The sequence below is a fragment of the Anopheles arabiensis genome, chromosome 3, assembly GCF_016920715.1.
Source record: "Anopheles arabiensis isolate DONGOLA chromosome 3, AaraD3, whole genome shotgun sequence".
Lineage (NCBI taxonomy): Eukaryota > Metazoa > Arthropoda > Insecta > Diptera > Culicidae > Anopheles > Anopheles arabiensis.
The window spans coordinates 77574786-77599010 of NC_053518.1; the positions used below are offsets into that span (position 1 = coordinate 77574786).

The 24225-nt window shown below is 42.4% G+C and overlaps 1 protein-coding gene across 2 annotated transcripts in view; it reads right to left on the reverse strand.

The window, feature by feature from the left end:
* LOC120899869 (oxidative stress-induced growth inhibitor 2-like) overlaps positions 1 to 24225 on the reverse strand; it is a 49916-nt gene that overhangs the window by 20236 nt on the left and 5455 nt on the right. The window contains exon 1 of one of the 2 annotated variants that reach the window (XM_040306158.1): positions 4468 to 4748. The exons of the other annotated variant lie outside the window; for it this stretch is intronic. The gene's annotated coding sequence lies outside the window, so the exon portion shown is untranslated. Of the gene's footprint in view, positions 1 to 4467; positions 4749 to 24225 lie in introns of those variants that run through there. 2 annotated transcript variants of the gene reach the window in all.

Sequence of the window (24225 nt, forward strand, 5' to 3'; positions counted from 1 at the left end):
CATGTTGTCAATTAAAAAAAACATGACGTGTTTTCTAACATATTTAAAAACACATTACTAACTTTGATTGTGCCCAAGCTTACAAATATGCCCGTCACACAAAGAAAACATAAGAAATAATCGAAAGCAATGTATTCAAGAATTCCTACAAGGAAATGAACAATGCTGCTTATTATGTCTCGAGACAACTGACCTCAAGGACGAGACCGTCTAATGTCAGCATTCACTTCTAAACCTTACTCCCCTCTCTCTCACTCTCTCTGTCCTTCTGTACTCGAAATGGCAAGCAGCAAATATAGGCGCGAGAAGCCGATAACTGTGTTGCAGTTGTGTATTTAATTAGTTTCCTCGTTTCCACGGTGTTCCGGAGCTGTTTACGATTTTAGCATAAGAGCAACTGTTTTACGATTTTAATTGGAAAGCCTACTGCAGCCCTGGCCCACCGATCATCCTTTCGCCTCGCACATAAACACAGTCGATCTAATCGTCAGGCGGACAAAGGAGCACTCTTGCTCGCTGCTGGCACATCCATCGTTTGAAGCCGACGCCCTGTCCGCGGCCCCTTGCGATCATATCCAATACACTACACCAAACAGAAGCGCACGCTGCTGTATCCTGCCATCTTGCATCGCATCATCATCGCACGTATCAAGAGCACTTGTGCACCCGCTTTACGTCATACGCGCACTGGGCTCGACCTCAAATGTCTAGCACTTCGCTCAAGTATTTCGCACATGTTTTGCGGAGCGCCGGGTTGTTGCTAGACGTGTGGATGGGTGAAGATGATTCAACCGGCAGACGGCAAGGACACAGAAGAGCATAGACCGGGGACCATGGTTCGTTCAGCTCGCGTTTGGTTTGGATGATGATACAGGTCTGTGGATGATGACAGGCAAATAAACGCAACACTATGGGGCCCGTGTGGTGCCGGCCAATAATAGCGAACATTAGTTTGGATCTTTTATTTGGTGGTAGGGAAAGATGGTTCACACTTGCCGGTTTAGTCCGCAGAAAATGGAAGATGTCGGTAGCAACAAAACACAATGATTTAAGACAAAAACAGGTGTAGAGTGGAGATTAAATTTATATCTCTTATAAGCTTGAATATCAATTGCCTATTCCCAAAAAAAACCTTCATCTTCAAGAATTTACATTTAGAGACCGGGAACGACTTTACTTGGTAGGCTACAACAAGGGATCTACTTCTTTGCTGGCTGCAACGGAATTATTAGTTAAGACATTTAGCTGAAATTGAACTATCCCCACGATTTACTATATCCTTCTGTACCGTCACCAATACGTCACCAAATGCTCATTGAGCGACCAAAACTATCACCATCAAATATGATGAGTCAATGCTTACGAAACGCCGTCTTTAAATTTGGATAAACAAAGTTCCGACCCAAAACACATTTACATGATTCCCACCGTAAGCTGCGAAACGGGTTCGATTTGCATGCAAATCAGCCGCACAGCGTCCAATCTCCATATTGGGGCCCGACTTTAAGCACATTGGCATCATCATCATTATCATCATCGCCATCATCGTGCATTCACCGACCACGTGCTTGCCAAATCACGTTTTTCTCCATTCTCGTCCCGTACTGCCAGGGCTCAAAGCCTGTCTGTTCCCCTCTCCGGCCCCTTTCGGGATGATAAGTTAGCGGAGAAAAAAAACCTTCCCGTTCATTCTATGCAACCGGTTTATGATGCCATGGTAAGAAGGTGGTAGAAATACAATTTTACTACATTAAAACCACACATAAAACACAAAAAATAAGACCCACGGTGTGACCCAATCGGAACCAAAGCTTCTGCAGAGGAAGCCCAAGACCGAGCGAGATTTGAAGTTAGATTATCGGATATGTCTGTGCCGGAGATAAAGCCGGGCGGAATGGATTATGTCCAAACGAGGAGATATCGGAGGATATTTCGTGAAGGGGGACAACAACAAAAAACTTTCGCCGATCGAATTATTCAAATTAAACTTACCCGGGTCGGTGAGGGCAGATTCGCCGTGAGCAGAAAGTTGGAGAAACACAAACCCTTAAAACCTGCTTTCGGATCTTCTGGTGCAAGAAGGGACCGGGAAACGGGTTTTCGCTCCATTCCAGTGTGCTTCCCCTTCCTCTTGGGGACCCCGCCCAAAGACATCCGACGGAACTCTTCAGAGATTGGGGCATAGATTCCGCCGAGTCATGGTAGCGCTAGCATGACCGCGAATACTTGTGGAGTGAAGTTTTTGCAGCAAGTGAAACAGACCTTGGTCGGCCCCGGCTTTGGCGAGGGAGCAAGTAAGTACCCAAACCTGACCGAACGTCGCCCACCCCAGGCGGGAGATCCCCATCCACGCGGTCAAAGGAATATGCCTTCTCATCGTTTTGTTGCCGCTAACCGACGATGGAATTGGTCAAGTGGTGGGGCCGCTGGGGTAGACGTGAAGGTGAACCGGTTGAAATCATGGAGGGTTTTGATGGAGGCTTTTGCCGGCTGAGAATAACCAGGTACGGAATTACCAGGTGAAGGAAAAAAAAACGCCGGGACCGGTTTTTGATGAGTGAGTGAGACTTTTATTTTTGCATATCTCCTCTCAAGGTAGTTTATGCCGGTGCACAGGCATATGATTATTATTCATCTGTACTTCTTCTTTTTATCGATCTCCAATGACCGATTTGTTCAGGAGGTGGTCCAGGTCGTGGCTGGAGTGGGGTGAACACGTTTCGAGGAAGACGTTTCTTCTTATTCCTCTTCCAGACGATCAATAATAATCGATTCAATATGGACATGATGGTTGTTATATATTACCACCGTGGGTTTGATGAATGATACCGAGCGAGGTAAGTTATGTCGGTACGTTTCCTATCGATAAGTTTTATTAGCTGACATTAGAAACGCTGGTCGAATCAATGACCTGCGATCTCTCTCTCTCAAGGTATTCTACATCTTTTCAAAGAATAACCAAGGGACAGGTCCTATAGTCATCAACTCGTGCGACTTAAAAACGTGCCCGTGTTGTGTTCAAGTCTAGAATAGACCGTCTCTCGTAGCAGGGAATAACTATCCGACTGCTTGTTCCTGAATAAGTCTCGAAAGCCTGAATAGGCCGGTATGTCCACATAGGATGTTACGCCAAGTAGAAGAAGAACTTAGGATAATAGCGCAATTGAAGCAATAATAGGAAACGAAGTATTAATTATTCTTCAAATCATTTGGCAATTTAATAAATAACAACAAGGTTATTTGTACCAATTTTCTAATGTACCTCCAATGTCTTCAAGATTATAAAGACAATATCTCTAATAATACTCATTGTCTGTCTACCAAGGTTGGGTACAATAACCCATGAGGACAAATATTGTTTGTCCTTCAACACAGTTTATCTCGCAATAGTACCATCGCCTACTTCAGATCTCATTCAAAATGACTACTCAATGACCTCTAAGAGTTGTCGCAATAATGATAACCCAAGCCAACAATAAAGAGCGATCTAATTTCCTTGTGACCGACAAAAATCACCTCTACAGAATGTTCAGAACACATCCTAAAACCTTGTCCCACCATGCGGACGAGTGTGGTGGCGCTAAAAGTGATGGTACGTGAGTCATTGCAGCTCTTCTTGCCCCTACTTGTCCACCACCATACGCGTTCAAAAATAAACTCAACATGACGAAAAAACTGAACACACAAGCGCGGAGCGTAGTCTCGTGCCGTTCACACTTGTTGAATTTCCAGAAATACTTTCGCCCCCGAGGACAACAAGCGAACCGGCTTCTACAACACCTATCAACGGCTCGGGAAAGGATGATACTGGGGGTACGTGATTGGGATTGCTGCGTGTTCCCGCTAGATGCGCATGATGAAGATATCTGTGTGCGGTTATGGTGCAGAAAAGAGAGAGAGAGAGAGAGAGAGAGAGAGAGAGAGAGAGAGAGAGCGCGTGCGGGGGATACTGTCACATTACTTCGAATACTAGGGAAGATGGTTCATAACGTTGACCACCCGTGTCCCGTGTCGTGTGTTGATAAACAGGTCCCCAACGCCGGTTTGTCTCGCAAGGTAAAGCGGTTTACTCTTGGGGGTCTTAAGGTAAGTCACCCTCACCGCAAGCGAAGAACGCAGAACAGAACATCGTGTCGGACACACTAGTAGCCGACGTATGGCACGTATTCACTCTAGCGCTGCCCCTCTAGGGGAAAGTGAGAAAACATACCCGTCCGCCGGGGGGAAAAGTGCGCCGAGGGGAAAGCAAAAACTGCCGCGCCTGTTCACCGCCTTCCTTTATGGCTGTTGCTATTTAAAAATATTTTCAAAAACACTGTGCAGACCTCAGCACTCTTTGTGGACAACCTTTCGGGGCGACCTTTTCGTGGATGGAGCGTGTAGGTTGTTTCTTAAACGGTGCAGAGTCGGCTGTTTCATGGATTGTGTATGTGTGTGTTTTTTTTTTAATGCACACCAGTTACTCACATTGGGTGTCAGCTTGTATTAGAGTTTCTTCGAACTGCGAAGAATTAATGATACACACTGCATGGCACTGATCTTATATTAATACTTAATGTCTTTAACACCTCCAACTTCCTGAACGGAAGTGGTCACGACTCACGTGTTGAAATTATCGATACATTAATTGTCTGAAGCAAAACACAACACCAGCTATCACTCTTCTCTGCGTTCCACTGGCTCAAAACAAACAAAATGAAATACAATTTTCGCTTCCGAGCGCGACTACCGTTCTGCTGACACACTGCACTTACTACAGCCAAACGTCTGCCGAAGACGACGTTCGACAAATGACTACCGTAACCGGGGTTCAGCGGTACCGTTGGCCGAACACCGTCCAAGGGTGTCCAAGTTTTTCATGTTTTCCCAGGTTTTTTTTTGTTGTTGTTGCTCCTCAACCATGGGAGCGCTTACGGTGGCAGAAAAAGGCGGTCCGTTTCGTGTCATCATCGTTCACAAAAAGACATTTGTAAATTAACAGCACTCCTCTTCGTCGATGTTGTGGTCCGACCACGGACCATTCGTACCGGTTTGGATGGGGTGTGAGAATGTATTGCAGAGTAAATGTAAACAACGATGTGATCGAAAACATTGCTCAATATAAGGAAGTGAGGGGAAATTGAGATCCAAACGGAATATCTCGATATAGCTGAAGCGCCATCGTATTAGAAGCTGATAGGAAACAAACTGGTACCAATGATTCTGTGTCACTGGGACACTTAAGCAGGTCAGCAAACAGTTTTCCCGCTAAATCCCCGCCATCCATTAGCGACTAATGCGCACTCCAATATCTCTCCAAAGCGTACTTCAAACGTGACCACTAAACTCCAGAACCGCACAATGTCACGCCATACTGTGGCACAGGCAACTGCCAAACTGGAGCACCTTCTCTTGCGAAAGCGCGTACGTGGTATGAAATTTATTGCATCAACATTAGCCAACTATCGGCAAAAGCTGTGTCTGCTCTAGCAGTGTGCTGTAGCGCAGTAGCTCCGAGATTCTGCTTACGGTTCGGGATGAAGGTGCAGCAGTTAGGCAACATTGTCGATCCGCGCGCACTCCCGTAACTGGGTCAATGGGAAATTTCGTAAGGATTTCCTATCCCCGGTGCGGCAGAATGCTCTTGACCCGCGTGCGCCAATAAACCATCGATTCTGGTGCGCTACGCCACAACATGCGAAGCAAAAGGTCACCACTCCTCCAGCTGGGACCAACCAATGGGAAGCGCATGAATCTTTGCAAAGGTTACGCATGAGAGCTGTTTACCCACCGGGGGGTGGTTAACGGATCGAATTTTGACTCACTTCGTTCAACAAATTGTACCGCGTAAACACAAACAGAGAGTTAGCGGTGCGGGGGAGCTATCCAGGGAGGGTCGTACCCGGGGTAGTGATGAAAGATTGCCCCCTGTAGAACGTACACCGGCTGTTGTGTCCTTTCTGGTCGTTATGTGCGTAGCTTCTCGTTATTGATTGTAAAATTTCCACGCAACACGAAGCCAGAACGTGACTATTCTGGTGGAATGTACGGCATAAAGTTCAGGGATGGGCGAAGTATTGGTTTCGTCCACCGCTTCCTTAAACAATTTTGCTGCACAAGAGCGAACGATGCTGTACCAAAAAGTACAACAGCTCTATTAGGGTATTGTTTTTCCCTGAACCTCGTAAACTCATCCACACACTTCCTGGCACGGTTTGCGTTTCGTTACTGGTAAAAGATCAGACGGCAACAAACCAGTTGTGACCAGTGTGTGTGTTCTTCTCATACAAACCGTAAGCACAAGAAAAAAACTCTACCCTTTTCGGATAGAGATGCGGAAGATGGCACGAATGTTTACGGTACATTCGCATCGTGACCTTCAAAAAGGGAACGCTTCCGTCCCGCGTTACCACATCGCACCAGTATAATAACTGCCCGGTAGCGTTAGTGTGGCATGTTTGTAGTGTGTTATCAGTAGCCTCCCGCACTGCCTCATAGCCTATAGTTTCGGCACCTAAACGCCCAACCAGACCAGAGTCAAATAAATCCACAAAAACACGGGGTGGAGGGGACACAGTCTGTGATCGATAGTTTGGGCGCGTGCTGGTAAACACGTAAAGCACCGGCGACTCAACAAACCGCTCTTCCCGGTTTGGGTTGGCCTGGATGACCTTCGAGCAAACCGAACGCAACACAGTTTGTGCTGGAATATTTCGGCAAGCCGACTTCCTCCGGGAGTCATCCACCCTCCCTCACCACGGTGATGGTGGTGATTGCGTAGCGGATTTTCAGCATAAGAAATTGACAGCATTATGTTAACCGTGTTCAGGAAGCGTGTGTCAAGCACACTGTGTTGCTCTCCAGTAAACTCCCACCATGAGTGAAGCCCTTCCATAAGCCCGGACACGGTTAAATGGCTGCAAAGGTGTAAGCTGGTTAAGGGGAACCTAAGGTTGAGCGCATTTCGTACCGTTCGTGTTGTTCTAGCGGCGCATTTAGGGCGCATTTATACCATTACGCTCCGGTTGCAAATTGCTCAGCTTGGCGTTATGTAACGCGGGGAGCACCCCACGTGTGTGGTGCTTTGTCGCAGAGATTATAGATGTTTTATGCATATATTCCCCCGAGAGCGTGTGCTACCACCGCTAAGAAGAGGCACTTCCGAACAGAGTCATTTGGCGGTTTCCCATAATCGCATTCGAACGGATGATCGGTGTTACGGTCGTCGGAGTTAGTCGTATAAGGATCATAATTCATGGTGATTTCACAAGAAAACTGAAGATTTTGAACTGAAGAAATTACTGAAGAAACTGAAGAATTTACAAGCTTGTAGAATAACACAAGGATCTCTTAAAGTAAAGAATCAGATTAGGTTTTATTTTTATTTGTTTAGATTCGAGAGCATCCAATCTAGTTTTTATAATAGTAATCTGAGAAGGCTAGATAGAATCTGCTATTGTAACTAAACTTAGAGCACGAACTAATGCGACGGTGATGAAAGGAACTGCGAGACATAATCATTTTTGCAAAAAGTATCAATGGATCACTTGTAGTGGCTTTAGAGCATATAAAATCAAATAAACTCAGTCCATAGTAAGCTACAAAAGGCTCTACATTTTACAGTTACACATGATTAAGTCTCATCATGTCCGTATCAAACACAAAACAAAGCTACTATAAAAGAATTGAAAAATCTATAATTTCTTCAAACAATTCTGCAACCTCTAGACAAATGATGGGTAAAGTTGGCAAAAATCCAGAGTCGACTACGATCCGACTCTGATACATCCGGAATCGACTCCGCAAGGTAAGTCCGCGCTGCAATATCCGGAGTCGTTCGGAATCGTCCGGAATCGTCCAGAATCGCCCGGAGTCGCCCGAAGTCGGAGTCGTTTGGAGTCGTCAGAGTCGTTCGGAGTCATCAGAGTCGTTCAGAGTCATCCGGAGTTGTCCGGAGTCGTCCGGAGTAGAACGACTCTGAACGACTCGGAATGACTCCGAACAGCTCCGACTCCGAACGACTCCGAACGACTCCGGACGACTCCGACTCCGGACGGATCTAGTGGTTCCATTTTACCGGAGTCGGAATCGAACTAACAATAGTCGGAGTCGGATCGGAGTCGTGGGTGCGCTCCATACAGCACATCACTACTCTAGACAGAGTTGACTTCATATCATAGAGGTGAATGAGGAGTAGTACCGAGAATCAAGCTTCATGATCAGAGGCAGTAGGCAGTAAAAGTATGGCTAAAAATCAATGTCCGAAACATCATTTATCCTCAAAAACATTTTACTGTATACGTTGTATTATGTTTCCAGAACATTCAAAAAACGCAGTACTGAAGGCGTCAACATTAGAGTCAAGGAAGCAGAATAATTAATTTTAAAGATCAAAGAAATTCACTAAAGAACGATGTTGAGCTAACAACTACCAAAAACTAGTAAATGATCATACTTCAGAAAAAAAATCATAACCAGCAAAATCTTATATAACAAGCTACACAATGTGCGTTCTTCAAAATATTATTTAAATCATTTTTTTATATAGAATTGATAATGAGAACCATTACCAAAAAAGATGTATTTTAAAAATATTTGTCACAAAAACTGTAGAAATTGGTAATTAAAATACCGAATTAATAAATTAATAGTATATTCTGTCACAAACACGAAAGCTTTGATGAAATATTTAATTTCTAACGTTTTCAAATTAATACCAAAAATATTCATTTTGTTCTAGCAATGTTCTGGATTCAATATTTTTGCTTACTAAGATAGCTCTTTTCGAGTGTATACTTTAGCTTAGCCCAAACTTCTTCAATAGTGCGAGCTAAATCCAAAGACCATCAATTCCTATCCAGCAGCTTTATATTTTACACACTCAGAGAGATGCAGTCTTAGTTGAATCGGTCACTTTTACCCAACACGCAGCTTAGGTGCAGTTGAACGAACTGAACCTCGTACGTCACAAACAGTGGATGTTCTAGCCAGTGTATAAACATTGCTGGCGAAAAAAAAGTAAACAAATTCATTGACAAAATCACGACCGATGACTAATGGTACTATTTCGTAGAGAGAAAACCTTGAAACCGAACGATGTCCCGTACCATCTTCAAAGACCCATTAAATCTCATTGACGTAGAACAGGCCCACTTGTCCAATGCTGTCCAAAAACTGTGCCATAAAACACACACACAAATACACTCTTTTTTTCGAAACGTTTGATGGGCTAATTTTTCCACATGACAGTTGCAGTTGGAAGATGGCCAAACTGTCTACAGTCGTCTTCGAATCGGTATACCCCCAACTGCGCGAAGCGTATTGATAAGCTTCCGGTAGGTCTTAGCTGAATCGGCACTATGATGCTCAGCAACTTACAATCGAAGCCAATAGGGAGGAATTGCCCCGAAAAGTAAAACATCCATCGGGGCACAAAACGTGGGGTTTGCAGGCAGCGTTGATCAGCTTGCAAGTTGTCGCCGTGCCGTCGGAAAAATTTAGTCAACACCTGATTTATGGCACCGCCACGCCAAACCTGCCTCCTGCTGGGCAGAGCAAAAAGGGAACCCCTCCCAAATGGGAAAGGACACATCCGGGCCACGCTCCTTGGAGAGCCGCCAACGGTTGAGCGCGGCTGGCGCGTGTGGGCGAGTTTAGTGGCGAGCACACAGAGCCGGGGCAGGGGGGTGGCCCAACAAACAAAGCCAGCGACTAAAGGTGTTTCGCAGCTTTGGAAGTGCGTTTCGGGCACCGAAAATAAACTACGATGTGGGGAGAGTTGGATCTTCAGTCGTGACAGTAGGCAGAATGAAAGTGTCGTAGGAAAGCGAAGATGCGATTCAGTATCATCATCATCATTCGGACAGAGTGGGTCGACATGAATTAATACCCGGCCGATGTGACGTGCGAGCGAGAAACATCAGTACATAATTCATATGCCATCTTTTGAGGGATCAAACGCGCGAATTGGACGCGAGGGTTTCGAGATCAAGGGCGGGAGACCACCCTCATGACATACCCTACCTTGTCACTGGAAAATGTTCTGTGCATCTGTTTCCCATTGCCGGGGGAAGCTTATGCTAATATCGTCCAAAAATATGTTTGTTGTACCTTGTCGGTTTACCTTTTATTTTTTTTCCCCCAAGTGACGATTGTTTTGCTTTTTCGCACACCCAATCTGGCAAACAAGATGAGGAAAAAACTAATGACTAAAATACGAACCAGCTGCACGTTTCATGGAGAGTGTTTATTTTTGGACAACAAAGTACAGCGACGGGAAGTATATTAATAAAAAAAAGGATCGCTTTGCTCCCGGTTTGCTGCTAGCAAATGTGGAATATATTAATAAAAACCGAACAAACAGGATCAGTTTCCTCCCACTTTTCCAAGACACACACATGAGTGCTGCTTTTCATCGTCAAAACAAACCAAAAAAAATAAAACTCGCGTCCCTTTGCGCTCAGGGTGTGCCGTTTATTCGCACACAAACAGGGCGCATGATTAATAACGCTTGAGTTGGGCAAAAATTAGAACAGTCGCGTGTGTGTTAGATTTTTTTTTTTCTAGCCGAGGATCAAAGGTCCAGCCGAGAGAGTGTGATTTGCGTCGAATCAAAGGTGATCAGGATCGCGGAACCGCAGACAAAAAGAGCCAGAAACTCCAAACACAATCAATTACGTACCGATTGAATACGGTCGTGTAAATCATTTTAATGGAGCTCCTGTGCTAGGCGAGAGCCAAAACATGCTCCAACCATCAACACGAAGCGGTTGGTGCCGTGATTGTCAAGGTTAGGTTAGTATTTATGCTATCGCGCACGGGAAGCTATGCAGGCATAAATTACAGCACCGTGGCAGGTGTGTTGACGGTGAGAAAAATACGGTAAGGCTCTTAATGGACGACGGCACACGGCAAGTGGCTTAGCTGTCAGCGCAGGGGAATGAATCATGTTAAAATGTCTTTTGCTTTAAATTATTGGAGATTATTTTGAGTCTAGACTGAACAAGGGCTTTGCTACTAGGTCTCTAAATCCGACTCAGGTAGTCACAGATAACAATAGCGAAATACAATGTTGTCAATTGATTTTAATGAAATTATTGGTATATTTCAATGTTCTATAACACTCTTTAATACGTCTCAATTTTAGTTCCTTTTAACTAAAAAATAATAATTAATAATTTACATTATATGATTTCTACAACTGAAATTCTAATTTCTGCACTGCTCATTTATTGTCGGGGATAGATCAGCGAACAGTATGGTAACAGAATCATGTACCGGATAGGCACATGCAACAGGACCAATTTCAGGACCGGTATGGGTTTAAGATAAGGTTCAGAACCAATATGGATTCGGCAAATTTCCTGAATCGGTAGGGAACCAGCAGCTAATGTAAGAGTTATGAGTTCCAAGAGTGGTATGAGTCCTGTTTTAGTTCAACTCTTGGTATGAACTCATACCAGTATTGAACCTACACAGGACTCAGTTCATGTTTATGAAAAGTTATGAATACTGTATCCGCTCTAGGACCAGTATGAGTAAAGGATTCAGTTTCAGAATCAGTATGAGTTCAGTATTCCAATTCCTGTAATGGATCAGAATTAGTTTCTCTTTATAAGCCCCTTAGATTTAAAGGACATCAAAGAAAAGCGTTGCGTGTATCGACCAACTAACCAATTCAATTTAAAAACAAACTTTTTTAATTGCTTACAAAGCATTAAGCTACCCAACTAACAAAATCGACATGCTTTCTCATTCTACCCAATAGATCAGTAAACGTGAGAGAGCGAGAAAGCATGTCGATTTTGTCGCTTGGATAAGCTTCATAATCATTAGTAGTCTATGTAGTAGTAGTCAGAATTCCACCTCGTGCGGCTTAACAATATGCCTGCTAGTCAGAATCCCACCTCGTACGACTTAACAATATGCCTGCTACGGGAAATAAAAAAGTCTATGAAAGCCAAGTCCACTAGTGGGGCCCTTCACGATTCTAGTCAGCTTTTTGTATGAAGTTTGACAGTTGGAGGCTGAAATCATGTAAACACTCCATACAAAACCACACACAAAACTAAGCTGCAATTTTCAGTCTAGATTATTTTAGCCTCAAAGCATGAACTAGATTCGAGTACCTGATCGAAAAAATGGCAAAACAAGATGGTGTTTACATTTATCCCAAGGTGCATTACAGGGTTTACCTAGCCAATCGGGCGTCGTTAAAACGTTATCGGTCGCCGTACATACTTTTTCGGGCGTCGTAAACCCTCAATTGGGCACTGTCATTTCTATTCGGGGCTTGTGAAGTATGAATCGGGCAAAGTACAGAATGAATTGGGCCTACTTTATATTTTGTTGCTTTCTAGCTGCAAAACAATACTTTTTTGATAGTAGTTGAACTGATATGTAAGAATATTCACTATTTATAAGTTTAATCACATAAAAAATTATTCAAATTCCTTTTTAAAAAAATTTAATTCAAACCCGTACAATGCAATTAGGTTTTATATTTAAAAAAAAAATAATATGTTTGGTGATTTAATTAAGTGAACATTTTAAAATAATACATAATAAGTTAAACAACATGCAAAATACTTATTTTTAAACAACTTGATTGATCAAACACACCGATGCTACCGATTTGACACCTTCAAGAGTAGGACGCTTTCATTCTGTACTATGCCCGATTCATACTTCACAAGGCCCGAATAGAAATGACAGTGCCCAATTGAGGGTTTACGTCGCCCGAAAAAGTATTTACGGCGACCGATAACGCTTTGACGATGCCAGATTGGCTAGGTAAACCCTGTAAAGAGATCTGGTGAATCCAGAATCAAAGTGTATGTAGTCCAGGTGGTCTCATAGCATTTTTTCATAACCAATTTTGAGCATCACTTTTTGACAGAACGAGTGAAAACTTTTGCTCCAACGAGCTTTCTGGAGGCTTGACGAATACTCAAAACACTCTTAAAATCTTCATTCAAAAACAGAAGTGATAAAAATCAGCCTTCTACATTCATACACCTTAGGATAAGCCCACCTGTATATTATACTCACTTAGATAGCTGCACGAAAACTGCTATACAATGCAAACAGCTAACAGCCTGAAATTTCAGCCTACGATCATAAAACGGAAAGGACCCCAGTGTTAGTTTTAATGAATCTCTCGCTGTGATTCATTCATATGAATCTTCACCGATGAATCTTCGAATATCGAATCGATTCTCCAAAAATGCACGAATCTCTTACGATTCATGAACTTGGATAGGTTGTAGATGCCAAGAAGTCTCGAAAGCATGACCACGTAGGTTGTTGCGCCAAGAAGTAGTATAATAAGAAGCTCATGATCTATGATTCTTTGGAGATTTATGAATCCCTAGAGATTTTTGAATCCTTCGAGATATATGAATCTTTCGATTTTCATGATTTTTTGAGATTCATTAATTTTTGTAACCGAAATTCAGATTCATTGAATAAATTCAAAGACTCATTCTGATTCATGAATCTGAAACAAATTTACCCAACACTCTACTAGTAGTACAAGCAGGCCTTGTAAGTCAACAGTTTTTGAGACCGAGAAGAAGAAAAAGAAGTACAAAACAATGTTTCAGATGTACAAAATCGCTTCAAAATTCTTGAGCTCATTTTTTTTCCATTCATATCGTTCCGTTACGTTTGAAGATGGAGGCGCCCCATTAGTCATGACAAGTTCCCGAACTTACACACAATACGATAATAGTCCTATAGTCGATCAAAAATCCTTGTTCTAGCTTCGCAAAAACGGTAACATGAAAACTAAAATCTGTTATAGAGAATACAACAATTTTAAAAACATGAAATTAGAAGAAACTTCAAAAAGATATCGAATTAGATATTAGATATTAAATATTAGATATAAAATGTTTTTTACATGATGTCAAGTATTAAGGATTTTTAAAAGGCTATCCATCCCATATTAGTAAACTTGGACTCAATAATATGCCCGTCATTGGTTCAACTACTTACATTGCTCTTCCTAAAGCTAAAATAAAAGCTTTACAACAACGGAGAAATAGATAGCGAACACCAAAATGCTACTGATATTTTCCTACCCCGACAAACAACTATTATTTGTCACCGAAAGACAAAAACAATAGGCGTGCCCGTCCGCACCGCAGAATGTACGAAATGTCTGCGCGATGAAACACATTCCACAAATCATCCGCAAAATGCCACCAAAAATGTCACAACAGCTAAAATCCAAACTATTAAAATACGTTCTCCTCGTTCCGTTTGCGTGCGGCATGAAGCTCTCCGAGGGCGGGGGGAGAGAGCAGAAAGGGAAGGGAGGTACAATTCTGAGTGCACTAGAACAAATTTGCTTGCGCCTCGCGCCCGTCACTCCGTCAGTGTTAATCAAAGTCAAAATTGCATCCATTGCTGTCACCAGTCATTTTCTGCAAAGCGAACGCAAACGAATTGCGTCAAACGGTAAAGCTTGGGCGGCTGCTGAGCAGAATGCAGAAGGGATAGGATTAAAAAAAAACAGACACACACACACAATGCAGCCACCAGCGTAAGCGTATGTTAGCTGGCTCAACATTTCGCTACGAACCAGTGCCAGCGGCTACGGTCCACAGAACTACCACTGTTCTCATTTTTCACCATCGTCCTCCTGTGCAAACGATTTCCCAGAAACCAACCGCTTCCGGGTGTAGGCGCGGAGTAGTGTGTGTGTGTGTGCGCGGGTTGATGGTTGACACAGATGGAAGATGGCAAACCAACTACGCACGATGGGTTGATTTATGTGCCCGTTGCAGCACACTACTGGCCGCTTGACCGTGATTTGAATAAACAATGCAGCCATCGTTTTTTTACTATTATTAGGTTCTGCCGACCGAAAACTACACTACACAACAACCCAAGTGTGCACGGCCAATGTCACAAGACTTGGGTATAGCAAGCAAAGGGAACGAAATGGCGCAAATGGTGCTTTTTTGCAATCCATCTGCACCTTCAAAAAATGTTCTAACACACCCCGCAAAACAACAGCAAACAGATGCAATTCGACCGGTTCGGTTGACAATGATAGCACAAGAACAATATTTAAAAACAAAAGACGGACAAATTTCAACAGCAACCGAAACTCACAGCCGAAGGGACAGGAGAACGGAGATTGCCTGCAGTTGGAAGGGATCCTCACATCTTCCTACCGATTGCGTTTGCAGTGCAACTGCAGTATGCAGCAGCCGATGGGGGGGGGGGAGTGAGCGATAAAAAATAGTCTATCCCAAGCAGGTTCTCAACGATACCCCGTAGAGAGCTTATAACATGCGGGTGCAACTGTTCCTGCTGATCCACTTTTTTGGCAACCGTTCAAACGCCCCGGGGGCCAAAGTCGATGATGTGCAATAGGCCAACGAAATGTCGGCGCACAGTGAGCTCGCTCGGAGCTCCTGGATTGGTGAAGCGCAAAAATAAATAAAAGTTAAAATTTTGTGTCAATTATTCCATTAGTTCGAAACCGACTCACACTGAAGATAAAACGTTGTAGTTCATTTTATAATCCAGAAAAAACAATATAAATATAACACAGACAGGTTGCAGCTATATAAAATTTGTTAGATTTAGGATTTAAGTAAGACTAACTTGCCAACAATACTAATTTTAGCTACGTTACGGTAGCCGTTCGGCAATTAAACTGTGAAATTTCAATGTAATGGATATAATTATTTCGAAAATCGTAAGAATCATTTAGAGCATTTGTTTTACCATCTTGGTTATCTTGGTTTCTCGTACGACGTTTGCATTGCAAGTTTACAGAATTGTGAATAATCATTTAAAAATCAAGTTCGAGATAATCTTCTTACAAAGCTAAGAAAAAACTCAACTATCTATTGATCGAATAACTGTAATAAAAAGGATTTTTTTAAGTGAATGGGAAAAAGGTCTGACAAAGCAGCTGAAAGAATCATTTCATTTTATTTCATTTTTCATTTCATTTCATTTTCAAGTATATTCAAATTGTCAGCCTGATGGTTTAACAATTCCTAAATCTAACTAATTCCTAACTTAACCTATCTTAATTTCTAATACTAAAGCGAACTTTTGAGCACATGAAAACAGATATTAGATTAAAATACAAACATAAGAACAGAAGAGTAAATAAGATTAGATATGATAGTCGGAAAAAAAGGATGAGAAAATAAAGAGGATAGGGAAGAGTATCAGGGAAAAGGATTATAAAGGATTATAAACGGGGTTGGGGAGGATCTGAGCTAGTATTAAAAGCGCGAACACACAGGAGAAGAGGCTAGTTGGAACCAAATGTGTGACGAGAAACCTTGTTTAGTGCGCTACGTGCCCTTAAATGCATGCGTCCGATGAATAGGACGCGCGCTTGGGAGCGTCTTACTTACAGGGATTCCAGACCTAGAAAATTGCAGCGAGATTCGTAGCTGGGCATAGCGGCATTGGGGCCAGCCATTCGTCGAAAAGCGTTCCTAATGAAACGCTTTTGGACCTTTTCAAATCTTAAGATCCATCCAGAACGGACTGGACCAACGACCACAGAAGCGTATGCCAATGTTGATCTAACTAAACAACAATAAAGTGACTTGAGGCAAAGTGAATCACGAAAATCTCTGTGAGTCTATATATAAGCCTCAGCGTTCTAGAAGCACTTGCGACAACCAACTCTAAATGTTCGTTAAGTGATAATTTATCATCCCAAAGGACGCCGAGATCACGTATAAGGGAGGTTCGAGACAGCACAGAATTGGATAGCGAAAATTCGAAATGAATAGGGTTGCGGTTATGACAGAAGGATTCACAATACAGAAGGACAGAAGGATCACAATAACAATAGGCAAGAAAATGGCTAACAAAGAACGAAAAGCACCTTATTTTTAACGTTTGCATTTAAAAATGGATTCTTTTCGGTTGGCTGTACAAAAAAAACTAAGCAAGATAATGTTTTTTTCCATGAATATGCTTGGAAAGGTAATTATTTAAACTCACTTGCACAACTAAATCTAACACCTTACGAGCAGCCTTCCGGAAGATATCAGAAATGTTTGCCAATGCGGACGAAGACAAGGCCAGTGCAGGCATGTTTAAAGGTTTACCTTCGATTTTTATCATTTCCTTTGAAATGTTCGTGACAAAATCAAAAGCTTTTGGATCATGTTTGTCCAGAAAATGTCGACAGCTGGGAGATGTGGGAGAGGATCGCTTACTAGGGAGTCATACTAGGGAGTGCACGCAATTTCTGCTTTCTGATATGTTTTTTTAATGATTTATAGATACTATTTCACTGTTTGGCCGGTTGCATCGACCTCCCGGTCAAGCGAACGCAGGGATGTAGCGACTTCTTCACCTTCAGCTTTCTTTGGAGCCTCAAGTCGCTCAGAAACGTCGACCATTCGGAACTGGGCTGTTTTTCAGTGCTCAGATTGTTGTCTAACAGTGGCAGCATATTGTAGATGACGGAACAGGCTTATACGACGACCACAAACTACCGCACCAAGTCTGTTTTAAACACTACAAGGTGTCGTTCTTTGAGCACGCCCACTTATAATCGAAGTTGCTTCACTTTTTGGAGCCATCACGCTTATAGTTCGTCAAATGGAGGTGTTAAATTTTGTCTACATGCTCATGAGATACTATTATTGAAAGTGCAATTAACGTTTCGTTAGTGTGGATGAAGATAAACACATTAAAAATCGAAAATTTTTGGTCATTTTTTATGAAAACCTTAGAAGTAAACGTTAGCTAGTAGCATTGCAGTATGGTGCCGTGACCAGGATATTGCTCTTTAATGTCGTAGCACGTGAAATGCTACTGTATACTAATATAAACGTTAAAATAAATTATAATTTTGCAAAACACATGTTTACGTGGAACAAAGATTGCAAAATGTTGGCAAAATATTTCAAGCGAAAAGAATAAACATGCCGAAAGTCTTCTTTCTTTTTATGCGCAAAAGAACTGAAAAAATAACCTCAAGATCAACACAATCCTATCTCTACTACGAAAAAAAAAAGAAAAAAAAACTGGCACCGAGCCTACTAATTCAACACTTAAACCTTGATCCCATTCGTTGATAGTTGCAAGAAAATGCACCCTTTCTCACCCATTGTCCATGCGCGGCCAGCGATACCGATAGTTTCGAGCGCATTGCATCGCAAACGACGTGACGCAAAACGTGCACCACCACACCATACCATAGTGATGGCCGGATGGTGGATGGAGAGGAACGGGGAACAGTAGTGCAGGTCTTGGCGACGTGTCACAAGAACAATCATTGCTGCTGACTCTATTATTGAGCGTACGGCGACGTTCCCGTGCATCCCCCGTCCGTTGCGCAAGATACCGCCACCCCCCCCTGATGAAATATTAACAGGTGCTAATGCTGACCTTCGGGGTAGGGCCCCGGGCTGTTGAAATTTATTATTAATTTGTGAATGCCGCAAAGCAGCGAGGCAAAATGCATTTGCGAAACGTTTGTGTGTGTGTTTCTTTTTTCTTCTCTTTTCTTTCTCTTAATTGTAGGCAAAATCCAAAGGCGAACACGTAACATTTACGAGACCGTCTTTATAGCTAATATAATGTCCAGTCGGAAATTTGAACTTGAAAAAGGTTTTCACTTTACATTCCCCCACCGGTTAGATGATTATCAGCAAGCATCACACCACCACCAACCCAACATCAAACGAAATAGAGTATTTTTTTTTTACAACGAAAATAAAATGGAATTTTTACTCCACCGCCACCATATCGCTTCCATTTGTTATAAATAAAAAGGAGAAAAAACAAAAACATAACTAAAACAAACGATTCCAGAGGGAAAAAAAATGCCAATCCAACTGTTTTACGAGATTTTTACACCTTCTTCTTCCCAATATTGGCCGGTGGCGTAAAGTACCTTGCGCCTCCATTGCGCATTCCGGTCCGGGCCGGGGGAATGTTTTTTCAATTCCGGCTTTTATTGCTGCTTCTTATTCTCCACAATCGCGCACCGTTTGTCGGGCACCATAAATCAGGTGGTTTAATAGCCGGCAGTGGGACGGACCGGCATGAAAGCATGACGACCCTGCACACTCAACGCGCATCATTTGGCAGCGTGTCTTCGCCACAGCTTCTACACCCGGCATTCTATACCCGCCCGGGGCAGCAGCTCGGTACCGGGGGGGACGGCTAAAATAAAAACACAAATTTACGACCACACGAAGCTGATCGACGAGCCGCCAATTAATCATTTTAAGTTTGCGGTTCGCCAAAAACTACACCGGCATCTTCATTCCAGCCAGCGAACAAACCCACCACGACCTACTATATTCACGCCTACCTTCCCTCAATGTGTCATCGTTGGTTCGCACCTTTCTTTTATTGGTGGTAGTAGTGCGCCACAAATGAACATTCCGATATGAATTTAATATACTCTGTTCAGTTGCGATGCCCGACCCCCGACCTGGGTGTGAAAATACTGGAATACAGCGAAGTAATTGCGTATGTGCCAAATCTTCTGAAGCTGGCGCACCAGCAGCGACGATGATGCAGCGAGATTAATCAAAACAGCACGCGTTCGGCACACGGTACACGTGCCCGGTTTTACACGCGCGCGCAATAACCCGCTCGACACAGTAGGTTTTTGAGGTACACATGTACATGGGCGAGAAAAAATGAAGTGCTATTACAGTGGAATGTATATTTTTTTAAATGTATCTTTCGTTATGATTAAGGTATTAATGTGTGGAGGATTCGTTCAAAGACCATCTGTTTGGGTTTGGATGTTTTTTAGAGAGCTTTTCCGCTATGAAGATGTTTTGGGAAAACTGAAAGCCTTTCAAAATCGAAAGAATAATTAGCGTACAGATTTGAGTGGTTAGCAGCTACAGATTGTTTATGTACACATTACAGGGTTTTCCTAGTCAATTTCCAATGTGTACAACAAGTTTTATTGACTGTGAGATGTTTTTCAATAGCTGTCAAATGTTGTAATTGCATCAAAATAATGTTTCAGTTCTTCTACATGATTTTCAACATTTTGCAAGCCGGATTGAACTTGACCGATCTTTATGATGTGTTGAAAATCAAGTGTAAGAACGGAAATTTTATTTTCATGCAAATACACCATTTTGATAGGTGTTGAAAAACATCTAGGAGGAGATGAATGTGGGATGCGGACATTCGAAAGTGACTTGTAAAACCCTGCAAGACCCACGTATGCTAAATTCCAACATCATCCAGGTGATTAAATGGAACAAAGGTTTATAAAATCGCCTTGAAGGAGAAATTTCTCAATTCTTTTTCTATGCGGCGCAGTGATATTACTGGTCAAAATATTATTGGATATCATCTGATCTGCAAGATGTTAATACACACCAATCTGACATTTTATTTCCAACACAATCATTTGTAAATTCTTCAGCATGATTTTCAACATGACTCAAGCTGAATTGAGTTTGACAATTCTTTGTGATTTGTTGAAAATCATGTGTAAGTATTGAATATTTATTATGAATCAAATATACCATTCGACAGCTGTTGAAAATCATCTCGAAGGTGGCGAAAACTGGATTTGCAGAGTTAATGAGTTAAAATTGTTAATTAACTGTTGTGAGATGTTTTTCAACGACTGTTAAATGTTGCATTTGGGTCAAATTACTATTTCAGTTCTTCCACATGATTTTCAACACGTTTCAAGCTGGATTAAGTTTGACAGTTCTTTGTGGTGTGCTGAAAATCATGTGATGATACTGAAGTTTCATTTTGAAACAAATAAACCATTTGACATCTGTTGAAAAACATCTTGGATGCGGTGAATAACTATGTGCAAATTGGAATTCGACTTGGAAAACCATGTATTTATTGCCTGCACGATGCTCTTCAACAGCTATCACATATTGTATTGACTTCACAATACAATTTCAGCCTTTTCGCTTGATTTTCAACACATCAATTAAGCTCAAGGCGTGCTGAAAATCATGTGGATGAATTGATAAAAAAAATTGTGATACAAATAACACATTTGAAAGCTGTTGAAAAACATCTCACAATCAATGAAAAATGCTGTTGACATTGGAAATTGACCCGGAAACCCATTATTGCAATGGAACATGGTGTTTTGAGAATAATTAATGAAACATTTACATATTTACGTTACGCACTGTAGGAGCAAAATCCTGTTCTTAAATTATTTACACGTGTTATCGTGTAATGGTGAAGTTAAGTAGGATTTTACACTTTATCTAAGAAAATTAATAGCCTCTCACATTCGCATTCCAAGCTTGTTACCTAACGCACGCCGTTTTGAACAACCAGGCAACAATTTTCATACAATCACAGCCGGGCCAGACCATGCCCCGCAGGCAGATAATTTGCTACAAAAACGCTTTCATCTAAATAAACCGACCGGCCATGATAGATTATTCAAAAACAATACCCGACGCAGCACCGCGAGCATTTCAGCGAGCGTTTCACCTGTACGCTCTAGTTGTAGCATTTAATTTCTCCGCCACCCCTTCCTCACCCTTTCGGCTGCATGATTTACCGGCTGCATTATGCAAATGACCATCAACCAGGGGCTGCACACGATCTGCCAGCCAGCGGGAGCTCCACGGTTCGCAAACCAAAACACCCCTTTAATGAACGTGCTACAGAAACACAAACTGTAGTGCTGTCCGAGCGCCTAATGCACAATCCACAACGCAGAGTGAAATATTGTACCAACCTTGCAAAGGCCAGGGCATGAAGACGTTTTGTCTATTTGTCTATGCGGCATACCTTAAGGCACAAACAAAAAAATGCGCTGCTACAGGAGAAGGATGAGAGTAGCATTTTTTGGCTTTGGCTGCAAGGAAAACGCGCACACAAATTATTACACTTAATATGCTCCCCACACACTACTGCCGAATGCCGAATAATCCACCCGCAAGTGGGCTTTAAATTGAAATAATTGCCCTCCTCTCTGGTACAGTGAATATTGCACATACCGACGCCTGTTTGGGAAATTGCTGTCACTCGCTGTTTGCTTCTGCGGAGTATTTAAACTACAGTTACGGCGGGAGGAAGCGGCAAACGTAGCGTTGTTAACTGAATTAAGCTTGCGCTAGAGTGGGGGGCTTAATTAAGTTTGGAAGCGCAAAAGCGATACACGTATGTGCTGCAGCCGATGCGAATGCAGGTGCACCAGGAGACACCAGGATTTGATTACAAGCCACACTTTTAATCTGATGATGGTTTGTTGCAATGTGCAGAAGGACAGGAGCAGTGCTGCAAAATGTCACTGTCGATGTCATAAAAAAAAATCTGACTGAAACAAAATCCATATCAGCGTCACGTACTCAATTGTGATAATCAGAGGTGATACTCAGAACGGTTGGTGTGACTAATACATGCTCATGGCATGTTTGCGACCATCGCTTGGTCAGTGACTATGTCACGACTTTTTTTTTTTGCTGTGATCAGTTTTGCAAAATGTCACTGACATAGTCATAACAAATTCCGGCTGAAACAAAACAATGTCAGCGTCACTAGCTCTACTGTGATGATCAGAGGTGAGCCTCAAACAGTTGGTGCGACCATCACATGCTTGGTGACATTGTGTGCAACCAACTCTTGGTCAATCACTTGGTCGCGACATTTTCAATCGGTGATCATCGCGATGGTCATGGGTGATATGCGGAGACATGCGGAGTGGTTCCAAGAAACAAAATGAGCATATTTTCTCGCTCTATTTGACCCGACAGATAATCGAGAACAGAGGGAGAAAGCATGCTCATTTTGTTGCTAGAGCCCACGCGCCAAGTATATTCCAATAATGACGTGATTATTACCGACAGAAAATGTCATGACCAAGTGAGTGACCAAAAGTTGGGTGCTAAACTAAATGTCACCAAGCATGTGATTGATTCGCCAACTGTTTGAGTATCGTCACTGATCATCTCAGTTGTGTACGTGAGCTGATTTGGGCTTCGTTTCAGTCAGAATTCAAAGTGTTGGTGATTGAAACAGTGGCATTTGGCAGCACTGTTCACAGCTAAGCTTGTCAGTCAGAGTTTCCGTTTGACTCAAGCACTCACTTGTCGTTTTGCGCATGTCATGACTCACTTTCATTGATTATCAGCAATGAGCATTATGCTACCATGGATATGTTCATTGTTTTCGTTGGTGAAAATCTCGCGATGCTCATGACATTTTGCAGCACTGGACAGGTGTGTTTGAAGCTACAAATACAATTTGTAAAATGTCACCAGTGAACGATGCTAAAACTGCTGTAATGAATGCATACAAATGTTCCTTTTCTTTGGGTTTGAAATCAAATTTGAATAAACCGCAATCAACAAACTGTCCTTTGGGAAGTAAAAAAAAAAAGTGAAAGCAAATTCCATTACAAGCTTCTGTTTTTCTTTCATTTACAAAACTAATACCATTATCATAAAACATGCGTTGCTGAAAGTGTTTACCCACAAAACGGGACGATGATAAGCTGATAAGCGTCACGATTCACCGTCACGCTTGTCACTCCAAACGTTGCGCCCGATGATCGCGGAAAGATCTCGAGACTCGAGTTGTTTATCACAGTGCAAGGGGAGGAACGGGCACAAACCCGTGCACAATACCGTGAGCCTGTGTCACCGTGCGGACCGCTCTGTGTCGTCCCTCGGGAGAAATGCCTTCTTCCATCTTTTTCCTCTTCCGACAAATGCCAACCTTAGAGAGGCACGGTTATTTACTAGCGGCAAAAAAAGTAAAAATCGGGTGAAAATATATCACACGAAAGAAGGGAAAAAAACCCCTCTGTTGCTGAGTAAAAACACGGGGAAAAGAAAATCAGCCAATGTGAGAGAGATGGCGTAGTATTTTTAGACGAAAACGGAAAAGCAAAACCTTCACATTTAGCAACAGTGACACAGGCACGCACACACACACAGACACACGAAATGCTGCCCCTCGGGTGTGGTGGAGATAAGAAACAGGCTAGAAAAAAAAAACTGCAAAGTGGCCCAATCTATGGAGCAAGGATAAAACATAATAAGGCATAACGAGCCGTTTTTTATTTTGCGCTTCCGACGAACAACCTTTTCTGCAAGTTTTATGATACTTCCTCGCCTTCCCTACGCAACCGGTGGGTGCTGGAGGCGATTTATGAAAACAAGAAATAGATAAGCTTGTTCTTATCACAGTGCAAAAAGCCAAGCAGGCAGGCAGCAGTTTACAAACTCTCAATCACGTGCGCCTGTCATTTCGTTGCCAAAAGGCGTATACTTG